The sequence below is a fragment of the Narcine bancroftii genome, chromosome 5 (genome assembly GCF_036971445.1).
Source record: "Narcine bancroftii isolate sNarBan1 chromosome 5, sNarBan1.hap1, whole genome shotgun sequence".
NCBI lineage: Eukaryota > Metazoa > Chordata > Chondrichthyes > Torpediniformes > Narcinidae > Narcine > Narcine bancroftii.
The window spans coordinates 230,817,937-230,833,996 of NC_091473.1; positions in this window are offsets into that span (position 1 = coordinate 230,817,937).

A 16,060-nucleotide genomic window follows, 5' to 3' on the forward strand; every position below is an offset into this window, starting at 1 on the left:
GATGTGCACAAGGCGATCCTCAAATGGAGAAATACTCCTACAGAAGGAATGCACAGCAGTCCACTGCAGAGATTAATAACACACCAGACACAGACAACATTACCAACTGCAACACAACTCCTGAAGCCAAAAGGTATGAAGGGAGAGAAAAACAGAAAGATAATCTCACAGTACGACAGGTTTCAACAAAGCAACTATGAGGACTGAAAGCGGGAGAAGCTGTCAGAGTCTTCAAAACTCATGGTAAAGAACATCTTGTGACAGCTTGAGTGTGTATGAAGAAAAGTGTCACCTTGGTCGTATTTGTTAAAAGTTGATATTGCCAAAATCGAAAGCACATCAGATCAACATGCGAAACAGCCCCAAAGGACCTAGACAGAACAGATAGGCCCGTTGATGGAGATGTGCATAAACAGGCAACTCCAACGACATCACGTGCAACACTGGCCATACCAGCGGCATCAGACACAACATTAGTAACTCCAGCAACAGGGCCCTACCACTGCCGCCACACCGAGTCAACATGCACATCGACGTTGCAACTCAAGTGTGTGATCAGCAACCACATCAGCCGTAGCAAACATGTTCAACAGCAACAACAATAACCACAGACTGTAGTAAGAGACCAGCGAGCTCCACCACGACCAGTTACAAGTCACGTGAGAACCATCAAACCACCATCGTGATAAAAGGATTTTGTAAAATACGGAAAGTCATAGCAAGGCGTTGAACTCATAAAAGAACAACAATAACATCAGTGAAATTATTAATTTTTATGGACTCTGGAGATTTAAAGACTTGAAAAAATGAATGATAATAGATGTTTACATTCATATCTCAATGTATAACTGGAAAAGATGCAAGCCACAATTAACAAATCAATTTTGGTTTTGAAAAAAAGTGAAGGGTGGGGGGGAGGCAGGGATGTTGGGATTAGGTTTTTTGCACTAGTGGCTTGCCATACATAAGCTGGAATGAGATGCAGCTTACCAGTATTGACTTTAGGGGGTCATGATATGATAATAAGGGCTTGCCATGGTGGCACCACACGAAACAGAACTCAGCCGGTCTCTCAGCATCCATAGGACCTAAAGAAAAGTTACTGGTGCTTCAGGCCTCAGCCCTTCCTGAAGGTGTGAGTGAAAAAACACTTATCTGAATTAAAGACTGGGGAAATAAAGGTGGAAGAATGGGAGAAGGATGTGAATTAAAAAAAAAAATTGGACATACAGCACGGTAACAAGCTCTTCCTGCCCACGTGCTGTGCCATACAAAATATCCCAATTAACCTACGAACCCTGTATATTTTGAAGTGAGGGAGTAAACCGGAGAACCCAGGGAAACCCATGCAGAATATACATACACCTTACAGACAGTCCCGGATTTGAGGTCACTGGCACTGTGATATCATTGCGCTATCTGCTTGTATGTGATACAACCACTGGACCGCATGCCCACCAGCCTACTGCAGGGGGTGACCTCGGTACCTGCAGAAAGACCACCTGGAAGGCTGACTCCGCCCGGCCATCTGTCAATCACCGACCTGTATATAGACTTCAGCCAGCCCCTCCCAGGCCAGTCACACAAGGTGCCATCGAGTCTACTACTGCCATGGCAAGGATGAGATGGTTTAGTTTAAGGAACTGTAAGTTGTTAAAGTGATGGATGGCATGTGAAGTATCCTGGATGTGAGAGGGGAGGAACTGGACCTGGGGGTCAAAAAAATACTTGAGGTAGGAAGATAGCAGTTTGGTGGACAGGAGTACATGCAAACAATTGATCTGCTGGGACAATTGGGTTTGTAGGAGATAGAAACAGCCAGTGCTGGGTTGGGAAAATCATCTTGGAGGCCCTGCTGGGGAGATGACTGGAAGGTATGAGTTCAGAGATGGTATGCGATATAGTGGTTTGATTAGTTTTGATGGGGTCTTGTTGAAGGAATAAGTAAGAGGAGATGTCTGAGAGTTGTGGTCATCTGGCTTCAGCCAGATAGAGGTCTGTGCACCAGATCACAATGGTACCACCCTTGTCTGCAGGTTTGATAGGAAGTTGGAAGAGAGTGCAGGGCCAGCTGTTCTAAGTGGGTGAGATTGAAATGAGTGAAGGGAGTGGTGAAGTCAATAGGCTTGATACCTTATCGGCAGTTGGAAATGTATAGATCCAGAGCAGGAAGAAGGCTGAAATGAGGTGTCCAGGAGGAGGAAGAAGGTTTCAAGCAGGAGAAGGGATCTATAGTGATGGGTGGAGAATCCTGGTTGCAGAAGTCGGCACAGTGAGATGGACCTGATGGAAGATGAGTTCAGCTTCATGGTCTATGCAGAACTCATTAAGGTGTGGCCATGAAGATGGGGATGAAGATGAGGTCTCTACTGAGGGCAGAGCATTTTGTCTCTAAGAGGGGAAAGTCGGGAAGGGGGATGGTGAAGACCAGGGTGGGGTTTGTGACAGATGCTCAGATCTCTAGGCCGTCGGAGCCAGGGTGGGAGTTTGCAACAGATGCCCTGTCCCTTAGGTTGCCAGGGCCAAGATGGAGGCCTGCATCCGAAGTTTGGTGCTGTGGGCCACTGGATATTTGGGGGCGTGAGAGTTCACGTACATCGCCAGAGATTTGGTCTTGTATCAGGATCCCGTTCTGTAGGCCGCCAAAGTGAACACTTCTAATAAAGCAGGGCATCATTACTCCTTACATTCACACATGGTGACCTTGTTTAATTTCCTCAGAAATTCTGAGTGACCCAATTTTCAAACTGATAAGAACCGTTCCTCTACTGAGCATTTTAACCAAGTTATACGGCTTTGCAAATTGGAATGTTTGGAAATTAAAATAATTCACTAATTTAATTCTGCACTTAATATATAACTGGGCCATGCATCTACCACCTGGTGAAGATGTCCCTCCACTATCTTGATTTGGAAATACGATAAATCCCATTATCTGGAATTCAAGCAACTAGCAAAAAAAAAGAGGAAAATAAAAAAAAAAGAATAATAGGTCGAAGATTGGCACAACTCACTGTTAGTTTCCCAATCCACGCCATCTCAAGCAACCGTAAAATTCACTCATCCGGCATCTATTAATCCCTATAAGTGTTTTACTGTACATTTCTCTTGCTTTATCATTACAAAGCCCCATCTCTGGAATTGCCTGCTTGTTAACAATCTAGTAGTACCTTCGGCAGAAGAACCGCATTGTCTTCTCGAGAGAGTTCAGAAATAGATATACATGCAGGCCTTGCAGTTACACTGTTACCCTGAATAAAATGAATAAAAATATCTAATCTTGAGGAAAACCAGAATGCTAAATTATTATTTTTTTTCTTCTAACTATTAACTGTGTTTATCTTATGCTGTTTAAACACATTAAAAACATTTCAGCTTATTTGCTTGGTTACCTGCTACACTTCTTAAAAATGGCCAGTGGACTAATTATATGTCACTTCCATTCTTTGTCCTTTTCTGACATTACAAATGACCCAATTTTGATGCTAAAGACACTTGCTCTTTCTCCTGAGCATTTTAATCAGGTTTTACGGTATGATTTGTGTACTGTTGCACAATTCCTTTCTTAGAGGATCTAACAAGAACTCTTCATCAGACAAAATAGTTTCTCCTGAGCATTTTAATCAGGTTTTACGGTATGATTTGTGTACTGTTGCACAATTCCTTTCTTAGAGGATCTAACAAGAACTCTTCATCAGACAAAATTAGTTTCTCTGGCAGTTTTTGTACGGATTAAACAATCTTTGGAATCGCTTCCACAAAATTCAGTAAACATTTCATCTTCAGTCTTGCCTTTTGTACTGAATTTCCTATTCAATGTTAAACTGTGTCAAAAGTTAAGTCTTATCTGTAATTATAGATTAACTACTATACTTGCAAATTTTATTGCTTTGTAGACACAGTTTTCATTTAACTCTTTGAATGTGCCTCTTATCTGCAGCAGACATGAGTGCCAGTAAAACTGTTTCCTGTTAGTTACCCAAGAAAATATTGGTCTTCCAAACCAAAGTGTATCCTTCAGCGTGGGCAGAAATGCAATGTTGACTCCTTACAAGGGCAACATGTTTGGTATTCTAGTGAAACAAGTTTTTTTTTGTGTGTGCGGGAAGGGAGATGATGGCGTGAGGGCAGGTTGAGGGGGATTTACTCTCATGGGAATGTGAAGTCTGCAACACCAGCAGCAAAATGGTAAAGCACTACATAGTGTGCATTCAGATGGGGGAGAGAACGCAGAACTACAGACCAATCACCCTGACATCAGTTGCAAGGAAGATACTAACATCTAATATTAAGGAAGTGGGTAACTATGAAACAGAAATCTGCAACAGCTCTTTGAGGTCTTACTGGCCAAACAGGTAGGGGAGAACTCAGCAAATGTGAAGTTTTTTTGATGGAAGTGCAAGAAATTATTAAACAAAATTCGAGCATGAGGGATTATACTGGTGTGGATCAAAGACTGGTTAATTGGGAGAAAGCAGAGAGTGCAATGAACAGGTAAAATGTTGTTAGTGCATTTTATATACTTCGGAACCCACAGCAAGTAAATTTCTCATTACTTCTGTTCATGTGACAATAAAATCTTCATTTATTAATTTTTTTAAAAAAAAGATATACTGTAGCGACTACTCCGGTAGAGCTACCAAATGAATGGATAGACAAAGATTAGTCAGCAAAGACTGTTTATTTGAGTTTGCTCCCTCCTTTTGTATCCCTCTTGGTCCGACCTCCACGGGACCACGGTGGGGGGGTGAAGGGTGGGTGATGTCACCATGTGTTTGCTGCCCATCTGCGGGACTGGCACGTTTAAAGTAAAAAGAGTGGTAGCACTGCATCCTCTCAGAAAAGGCATAACACTCAGCTTGCAGCACTGCATGCATATGGTTCATTGCTCAGGAAAGTGAGCAGCGACCAGGCCCGCGGCTCCACGCGTCCACTGGGTGAGCCGCCACGGCGACGGTTCACAATACTGCGCTGCGCACCAGCTTGGCCCGCTACAATACAACATATTAACAGACCCTTCTGGCTCACAAACCCGCACTGCCCAAATGCACCCATGTGACCAATTTACCAACAAACCCAGCATGTCTTAAGAAAATGAGAGGAAACCTACACAGATGCAGGGAGAATGTACAGACAGTGCTGGACTCGAACCCAAGTTGCTGGCTTTGAAATAGAGTAGCATGAGCCTTGCGGATAGTCTTGTCCTGCCTCTAATGCTCTTAGGGCATCAATTCCAATGTGGGAAGGACTCGAACTGCCACATGCAGACTGATCATTTCACTGCTTTGCACTGGTTCAGACCATCCTGCAGCCATCATCTCCTCACAAATACATGCAGGTAATTGCAAGAGTCATTTATATTAACTGGTTACAATAAAATGTGTGATTATCTATAATGCAGTGTATACAGTGGGATGATTGATTCACTTTCAATTGCAACAGGTTTCCAGGTAATGAAAGATTGTATAATGGTAGTTTGCACAACTTAGTTTCTAATGTAGAGAACCTCCTGCAGCATGTTTGGAATTATTGTCTCTGAAACATTCAATGTTTAAAGTTCCTTTTATTGCAACGTAATAATACATGATATACCGTATATACACGTTTAATAGTTAATATTGTGTAAAAGTGAACTCTCCTATTTTTGACCCCAGCCGCCCACTTATCAAAATTCTCGTGCCCCTAACAACACAGTCAAAAGTAGTATGCATGTAATTGTCGGCCCCTTAAATTTTATCCTAAAAAATGGTCCAGAAAATTTGACTATTACATACGTATGTACTTTAACTTTTGTCTATTACATGCATATATATTTCAACTTCTGTCTGCTGTAAGGCAAGAAGAAGTCTCGATGAGCATTGCCTGGCACCCCTAACAATAAGAGAAACAGAAGTAAAGGAGAATCCCTTCAGAGAAATGGAAATGTCTGTGGATTCACCTCCAGCACTCCTATAGCCTCTGCAGCTGCTCGGACTCCTGCTCTGGTTAATTGGGAGAAAGCAGAGAGTGCAATGAAAAAATGTTAAATAAAATACACAATATTAGATAAAGGTGTATTTCTTATGGACCTGCCTATAACTTGAAAAAATTGCTCAGTTATTGCCACTAGTGGGCCATGGTATGTTAGGCAGGAAGCCAGGTGAGGCTTAGACCTAAAAATGTTGAGAACCACTGCTCTAAACCATTTATATCTATGCACCTGCCAAAATGTCTGTTAAACTTTGTAATTGTATCTTACCCACTTCCCCTGGCAGCTCTTTCCATGCCTCCTTCTCAAGTCCTCTAAATTATTCACTTTTCTGCATAAATTGAGGCACTTTAGTTTTAGGCACCATTCAACCTTCTCTACGCCCCTCATCATTTTGGAAGACACAGCACCCTGCACTCCAGACTATATTGTTTTTCCTTAGAACTCAAACTCCTCTTGTCCCAGGACATCCTTGTGAATCTTTGCTGCACCCTTTCCAGCTTAGTGACATCCATTTGCAGCGGAGCGAGCAAAAATGCACAAAATACTCCAAACTTTTTTTCTAGACTCATTGCTCTGAATTTATTGTGCAAGAACAAGCTCAGCACAAGCCTCTTTGATTTGATCTAAAAGACTGAGTCAACTTTCATATGTTGAGTTCTCTGATAGCATAGTGTGACCATGAAGCATAAAATATTTATATTATGTTACTAATACCTGAGTAAACAAAACAGTAGCAGAATTTAAATTTAACACGAACAATGTTTTTTTTAAACTTGGTATTCTTGCAATATTAGGTGCATCAGATTGAAAAGTAAGCATTACTTAGTTTATTAGAATTTTACTTTCATTTCACTTTGCTAACCATTGTATTCATGCCAAGTAATAGTCATACTTCACCCCTTTTCTTCTTCGGCTTGGCTTCGTGGACGAAGATTTATGGAGGGGTATGTCCACGTCTGCTGCAGGCTCGTTGGTGACTGACAAGTCCGATGCGGGACAGGAAGGCACGGTTGCAGCGGTTGCAAGGGAAAATTGGTGGGTTGGGGTTGGGTGTTGGGTTTTTCCTCCTTTGTCTTTTGTCAGTGAGCTGGGGTCTGCGGTCTTCTTCAAAGGAGGTTGCTGCCCGCCGAACTGTGAGGCGCCAAGATGCACGCTTGGAGGCGAGATCAGCCCACTGGCGGTGGTCAATGTGGCAGGCACCAAGAGATTTCTTTAAGCAGTCCTTGTACCTCTTCTTTGGTGCACCTCTGTCTCGGTGGCCAGTGGAGAGCTCACCATAGAACACGATCTTGGGGAAGGCGATGGTCCTCCATTCTGGAGACATGACCCACCCAGCGCAGTTGGGTCTTCCTCAACCTACCTTATTGATAAATGCTCAAATGCAATTGTTTGAGGTGATAGCTGTGGCTCAGTGGTAGCACTTACACCTCCAAGAAAGAAAATCATAGGTGTAAATTCCACTTCAGAGACTTGAGCACAGGGTTTGTGGCAAAGGCAATGGTGTCTTCATGATTGTGTTACCTGGCAGTCAAATTTGCACCCAAGCATTGTAATAAGCCACGACGTCCCTGAATTGCTGATCATTTCAGTGGATTCCTTGTGTGCGTGAACCCTGCCTTTATGCACAGAAATAAATAATGGGAAAACTAAAAGTGAATGCCTGCATTTATAAAACTCTGCTTAGGTCGCAGTATACCATAGCCACCGTAATTCAGAGAGTGCGGGGCAGACTCAATACTGCTCCTGTGTTTTCTGGCCTCTTCTACAGGCCAGGAAAGTGATCGAGAAGAATAGCATCTAGCTTTGTGGTACATAGATGACTGGAGTTATTTTCCTTCGAGCAGAGAAAGTGATTCAAGATTCTGTTTTAAAGTTAAATGCACAAAATACATGAAATAGATTTTCCTTTGGTTGTCCATAAAGGCACAAGAGCCACTATTAATTCAGCACCACTAATGAAGAGAGGAAACGGAAGGAAAAGAGACTCCCATTGAGAGTCTGTGGATCCCAGCTACTCCTTCCAATGATGCCACTTCCTGCACTCTGTTGCCACACAACCTCCCGTCCTCCCCTGGGGTGAATCTAAATTCAGCACACCCAAATCACATCTCCTCAATCCCTGGCTCCGGATTCCCAAAGCGTTAAGAAATCATCAGGGCCCAAGGCCATTTGGAAACCTTGCTCGCTCGTCATCGACACGAATCTTGGTCCCAATATCTGGTTCGCAAGAGCTGGTTGCTGGTAGTCCATGACCAGTTGTGGGGCATTCCATCGCAAAAACCCTGAGCTTGAGCCTGGTCCAGCATTGTGGTTTCCCACTCTTTTGGGTCCTCTCCAAGACTTCACCTTCTCAGCGGGGTTAGGGGATGGGAGTTGTCTTGGTCTGATGTCCTGCAACGATCCGCTGCTTCCTCAGGCCCCACAACCTTTTATATCTGAACTGCCGAACGTGGTCTTTGATCCAGTCCTCCGAGGATGTTAATGGAAAAACCACTGTTTTATATCAACAAGTTAAATCTGCATTATGCCAGCAAGTGGCAGGGTGGGGCAGAGGGTCCCGACAGAGGAGCACTGAAAGGCCCTGACCCTGCTCTGCATTCCTCCATAGCATCCTACTGCCTGGTCTCCCCTCCTGATAGGATTAAATTGCTTGCAGAATGGGGCCAGAGCTGTTTTTTCCATCGATGTGGTCACAAGTCAGGTTTCAAGTTTGGCAGCCCAAACTTCAAGGGCTGCGGAATCCAAGGAAGCAACGGATTGATGCAGTGCAATCATATCAGGAAGACAATCCCACTCCCCCTCTGAGAAGGAGAAGCCTTGAGATGTCCAAAATGAGTGGCAATCAGAGGGCCGTTTTCAGGAAGCTGATAAGGGAACCTGTCTGTTATGGTTTTTAGATTGCAATGTCGGGGAAAATCGTGGAAAAGAATTAACATAATTACTTCCTGTGTGGGCGCCTTTTTAGACTGCAAGTACCTGAGTGCTTGGACGTGTAGTAGAGTGGATGACCGTCAATGGATTTTTCCGGAACGATATACACTGCAGGCTTCTTCCAAAAAGTTGTAAGTTGTGCTGCATGGTTCTACAATGAAACTGACAATAAGAGTTTTCACACACTCAAGCTGAAGTATACCTCTCTCTCCTCTGCTCTTGCTTTGAAATGGAAAATTATCTTTTTATGCAGAATTCAGTATGAATATTTTCTCTGTGTGTTAGCTATGAGTGCAGCTTCAAAGGAGTGTAAAATTCGGTAAGCGTGAGAATTAAAGGGGGTGTGGGTGATCTCATTTTAAAATTTAAGTGCCAGGTTAAAAAAAAATCAAGGTGAAGATTCTAAACAACTTCCATTGGCAGGAGCTGATAGGCAATGAAAGGGAAAGAGCAGGCAGACAAACGTGCATTTAAAGACATTGGATAAGAGGAAGGGCTTTGGTTTCCTGGGGCACTGGAACCACTTCAAGGATATGGGACGCCAGTTCAAAATGCACAGGTGCAGCTTAACAGGACTGGGAACAGTGTGATCAGAAATGTTTGGTGGTATGGCTGGGGAGGGTTTAAATGAGTAGGAGAATAGGAACCAGCATACAAAACCATAGAACCAGAGAACATTACAGTCCCTTTGACCCTTCTAGTCTGTGCCAAACCAATTTCTGCCCAGTCCCACTGAACTGCACCCAGTCCATAGCCCTCCATACCCTTCCCATTTAAGTACCTGTCCAAATTCAATAGCAGTAGAAAATAAAAAAAATAAAGCATACATAAGTAAAGGAATATTAAGTAGAAAATGAGAAAGATAAAGAAGACAGAAATGTTGGGGGAACTCAGCAGCATCCATAGGAGGTAAAGATAATTCACCGACATTTTGGGCCTGAGCCCTTCTTCAAGGAGTAGTCCATGAAGATATGAACTGGTAACAAGAGAAGACAAGATCTGCTTGCGAAATATCCATATAGAATACAGAACTTCGAAAATCTACAGCACAGTACAGGCCCTTCGACATAACAACTGCCCTGAATTTCCTTGTGACATAACTCTTCCTTCTTCTTCAGTCTTATATCTAATAGTCTCTTAAAAGATCCTATTGTACCTGCCTCTACCATCGTTGCCAAAAATGCTTTCCATGCACCACCACTCTCATCAACTGTAAAAGTATTCAAAGAATTTGTTGCTATTCCTCTTTGAAAACCCACAACCCTCTAAGAGAAAAGAAATACCTTCTACCTTCTCTCTGCTTTGACTGTGGGACTCCTTCACTTTCTAACCTGAGACCAGATTCTCTCACATGAGGAAACATTATCTTTGTACCCACACTAAGGTTGCATATGTTTCAAAGAGTCATAGAATTTATAGAGTTATACAGCATGGAGACAGATGCTTCAGCCTGATGTTATGCCATCCAAGAGGCTGAAAGATGCTAATAACATTTTCGGGCATTTGGCACATACCCCTCCATTCCTTCCCTATTCTTGCACCTGTCCCAGTGCATTTTAAATGCTATAATTGTACCTGCCTTGAACACCTCCTCAGGCAACTTGCTCCATTCACCTACCACACAATGTGAAAAAAATGTACCTTGGATCTCTTTTAAATATTTCCCCTCTCCCTTTAAATCAATTTTGTTGTTTTAAATACCCCTACCTTCATAAAAAAGACTGACAAATTAACTTATCAATCTTTATAAGATTACCCCTCAGCCTGTATTTCAGTGAGAAAAATCCCAGCCTAGTCAATTTCTCCTGATATCTAAAGCCATCCTTGCACTACCATTGTTGTGTTCAAAATAGGTTCAATGACAGGTGATTCAAAGAGAATCAAGGATGGACGTGTGTTATTAATAAACAGTAGTCTTTATTTATGCACAGGGTAATTCACAAAAAATAACTACACACTCACACACATATGTAAATACCAAGTACACAAATCAATGAAGGTTAAACTTCCATACTACTGTTATGGTCCATGGACTGATGTTTAGGACTATGGACTGTCATTATAAAGGATGGATTTCTGCTAAGAACTCTGTGCAACTTGTGGTACAGCTGAGTGCTGACTCACCAATTGCTTGGAACTTTTGAGAATAAAGGGAGAATCCAGCTGTGAATCAAAGAGTGGCAGAATGGCAGTTGGAGCGCTGTGTGAAATACACACATCTCACACTTCTCTCTCCAACATTCAATACGATGTCCTTTGTTATCAGCTAAAGAACTGAACTTGGACTTTGAATTTTGAAATTGAATTCTATGGACTTTGTTTTTTGGACTGAATTACTTGACTGACTGACCTGGGTTTTTTGGGATTTTTCCTCTTTGAATATTGGGCACAGACTCTAATGGTCAGGGTTTTTCACATACACACTGATAATAAATATATTATATCTGTATATTTGCTATAGATACTTGTAGTGGGGTTAATTCTGTTAAGACATTATATTGTTAATAGTCATTAATAAATATAGAGTTAAAATTTAACCCTTTGTTTTTTGTCTTCTGTTGTTGCTAGTTTGAGACACAACCATACCAACCAACCCTCTCTATCTCTTGCAGTCACAGCATACTAATAAACAGTAAATTAATTTAAACTAACAAGTATATCAAATGAATCTGATTTCCAGCATCTCCCATGGCTCAGGATCCAGGACAGGCCCATTATAGTCGGCTCTCTGGAGCTGCCTGAGGCCTGCATCTGGAGTTCAGTCATGGTCTCCATGCAGGAGCAAAAACATAAAGAAAACATCATGTGCTGCTTTTTCAATGCAGGGTTTGTCCACGTGACCTGCAAGGACCAATCGTGCATCACCCACACCTGTGGGCAGATAAAACAATTGATTGACACCTGGAGGACCAATCTCACATCAGCTGCAAGGGCTAATCACACATCAGCCTCACAGATGGGCATATCTAACCCTTGATTGGTGGTGAGGTCAGTTCAGATCTCAGGCTCGCTGGAGAGGTCGCATGATCCTCCCATTACAACCATATTCTTTTTTTAATTAAATAGTAGCTGATTTTGGCTATTTAAACTCATGCTTCCCCATATTACACACAAATTTATCTACAGCCCTGTACATTCTTGAAGGGTGGAGAAAACCCATACAGATACAGGAAGAATGTACAAACTCCTTAAAGATAGTGCCGGATTTGATCCTGGTTTGCTGGCACTGTTACAGTGTCCCACAAACCACTAGGTTAACCATGCTACCTATAAAGGAGTGATTAGAACTGTACACAATATTCCAGTCGTAACCTGAACAATGACAACCCAATTCTTCAGAAGGGCAGGACCTGGTTGAAGACTGACTTCAGAATTCAATTAGTTGATCAACATGGACAAGGTGAGCTGAAGGGTCCATTTGCATCCTGTACAACTCTATGACTCCAACATTGAAGCAGCTACTTTACGGAGAGCTATGTGAGGGCAAACAGTCACGTGGTGGTCAGTCAAAAAAGATTCAATTAACAACATCTCTGAAGAGTTTCAACATTGCCATGCACCACAGGAACAACAATGTCCCCACATAAAAACTACCGGTTTTCCCCTGGAATAGAGGAAGCAAAGAGAAAGGGGGATCTCAAGCATCAAGAAACACTGGTGCTGCAGAATCCCAATGTCTCTCTCACTTGTGGGAAAGGAACTTCTGAGTCCAGATTGGTCTAATCCCCCCTGTACAAATCATAATACTACAGACTTACTCAAGAACAAGTGACGAATAACAAAAAAAGGTTTTCAGCCAAACACTGTACATTACAGTGGACAACAATTTTTTTTCAAAAGGTTTGAATGCCAAAAAAAAATCTGGGGAATTATGATAGACATCTTTAAGCAGAACATAATTTCATTTTTGATTAGGAAAATTTACTTAGGAAATTGGAGAAACATTAAATTAATGTTTTATTGAATTTAGCATTAAGCATTACTCGCAACAAATGTAACAGAATGTATCACAGCTGTTGCGACAGTGACGAGACATTTCTTCTGTATTGAATCTTCCTAAAGACAATAAATGCTATTATTAAGTACACTCACTGTGCCATTGCCTGAAGAACATGTGCATCAATATGTGTTCATTCTGGTTTAATATCTCGAAAATGCCCCATTTGTCAAAATAAACTTATTCCATTTTCAATCAATAATCAATTTTTGAAGATTTGGAGACAGAGGGGTATAAAGAAGATTGAGGATTGTTTTGAGAATGGGAAATTTATAATGTTTGAATGAATGAAGGAGAAATTTAATGTACCTAATAGTACTTCATTTTGTTATTATTAGGTTAAACTTTGTCTCATTAAATATGTCAGAGTTTGACATTATCCAGTCAAAATGAATTGTAAGTACTGATTTGTAATAGAAATGTAAATAAATTTATTTCTGTAATGTATAATTGACTTCAAAGGAAAACTGCTAAAATTGGGGTGCATAAATTGAGATTTAAAATTTAAATACACGGTTAAATGAGAAAGAATGGATGGAATTATGTATGACTAAAATTGTAAATGCAAGATATGTGTTAGTCCAATATAATTTTATACATCAATTATATTTGACTCCTCAAAAATTAAATAGATTAAATTCAGCTATTTCAGATTTATGTTTTAGGTGTAGATGAGAGACCTCTTGCATTCTACTTGGCAATGCCCTAAAGTTGAGAAATTTTTGGTTATTAGAGGTGGGTAAATTTTTTGGAAAGAATTACGGGAAAGAATTCCCACAGGATCTGATGTTATTTTTATTGTGTAATATTGAGGTTATAAGATCTAAACTAAAATTAAATATGTATCAAGTTGTATTTGTCTGAATTGTTTTAGGAGTTTCTGGGAACTGTAATGCAATATTCTGGAAGTCAGATATAGATTTAGATATGGAAAGATGACATATTAGTTGATTAGAGAAGATTACCTTTAGTCTGCAAAATAAATTTCATCTGTTCTGGAAAATATGGCATCCTTATTTGAATTACAGGGAAAGGTTGTGCAGACTGGGGCTTTTTTCTCTGGAGCGTTGAAGATTGAGAGGGGACTTGATAGAGGTGTTTAAGATTTTAAAAGGGACAGACAGAGTAAACGTGGATAGGCTTTTTCAATTAAGAGTGGGGGAGATTCAAACTAGAGGGCATGGTTTAAGATTGAAGGGGGAAAATTATAAGGGGAACATGAGGGGAAATTGGGGATGTGGAATGAGCTTCCAACAGATGTGGTCGAGGCAGGATCATTGGTTACATTTAAGGAAAGACTAGATAGTTACATGGATAGGAGAGGACTGGAGGGGTATGGACCGGGTGCTGGTCAGTGGGACTAGGAGGGTGGGGATTTGTTACGGCATGGACTAGTAGGGCCGAACTGGCCTGTTCTGTGCTGTAAGTGGTTATATGGTTATTTATATAATGTGGGTATGTAAGTTTAAAGCTCTCTGAAGGCCTCACTTCTAGGTAATCCCCAATCAGAATATATGTTATAAATGTTTATCCTCTTGGTAGTCTCCATTTTCTTTCTTTTTTTTCTCTCTCTCTCTCTTTCCAATTCTCTTTTTTCTCTATTTCTTTTTATAAGGTTTTTGGTAGGGGGAGGGGAGGGAGGTGGGAGGGGGTGGAGTGCTTGATATAGAGGGTTTTCTCTTTTTTATATGCCACATGTAACTTTTTATATACAATTTTCAAATTTATGCAATGTAATTCATATTGAGATTTAAAATGATTAAATAAAATATTAAAAACAACATGTTCAATCTATGATCAATGGAATGCACAGCATCTGTATATGTAAGCTGCATTTATAGCCTGTCTGCATGCTCAGGCCTAAAACAACATTTGCATAGCACTTGCTTTGAGTATATGTCCAGGAATGCTTGGACTGACCAAAACAGCTTGCTTTGTGAGCAATATAGTAATAGATTTAAAACAATTGTTACAAGCACAGAGGACCCCAAAACCCAGCAGCAATAGATATTCACCAAGACAAATGGTTACTTAAACAAAAGTTACTTCTAATTATCTTTAAATATGAAAACAGAATCACAATTTAATTTATCACCATTAACTTAACTAACCTAACTTAACCCCCTTCTAATTCTAAGCGCACGTGTATGTAATGTGTGTTTAAGTTTAGAAAAGTTCTTTGATTCACAGTCCAATCTCACCTCACTCCTCCAAGTTTGCTGGTTGCCGGCAATTCTTATACTGTGTACAGAATTTAACATTTATAAAGTTCACCAGGCTTTGGTGCTTGAAAGATAGATGGTTACTGGCCAGGAAGGTTCTTGTCGGTTTTCAGAGAGAGATTTGTTGTTCCTGGTCACAAATTGATCCCTTTTATTCAGCCACTTCAGTGTCTTGCTGAAGGAACTTGCCCCATCAGGGTTCTCCAGATGATAACCTCTTTCTTTCAGGTCACCATAGAGTTCCTTTTTGTTTCACTTATTTCAAGTGAAACATTAGGTAGCCAGTCCTCTCACCTTGTATGGACCACAAGGGCTTTGACCAGGCTGAACAAAGCACTCACAACCCGTCTTCAAAATGGGGTTTTTCCACAAGCTTGCCAGCTTGTCCTATTCCAGTCCCAGCTGCTGTTGCTGACTTTGGAACTGCAGAATGGATCTCTCTCTCTCTCTCACTGAGAAAAAGCCTGTTTGACTCTCTCTGTTTGCAAAACCACATGACCCTCTTAGAAGACTAGACAGCTTGCAGCTCCGAACTACTCCTCCGATCTCTTTCATCTGTTCCTTTTCAAAACAACAATTAATTAATGAAGTCTCTTGGGCACTCCCCAAAGATTTTGCAAAAGCCCCCAGGAGCCGCCCTGTCTGGTTGGAGCACGGCTCCAGTATTTTAAATGAAATCTGTTCTGAAGTGTGACCTACACTGTTTGTATGTGACCTACACTAAAAAGCCTGCCCCAATTTATTTTCCCAAAACATATCTATATACAAAGCAAATGCAAAATAATCTGTCACACATTCCATCCATGGCCCTTTCCTTCGCCAGCGAAGATGAACACAATGCCTTGTAGCTTTTCAGCTTTAGGCACCGTGTGCCGGGGCAAGGACTTGGAGGTGAGCGCTCGCCCAGTACAAATGCCTCACTCTGGGTCCCACGCCACT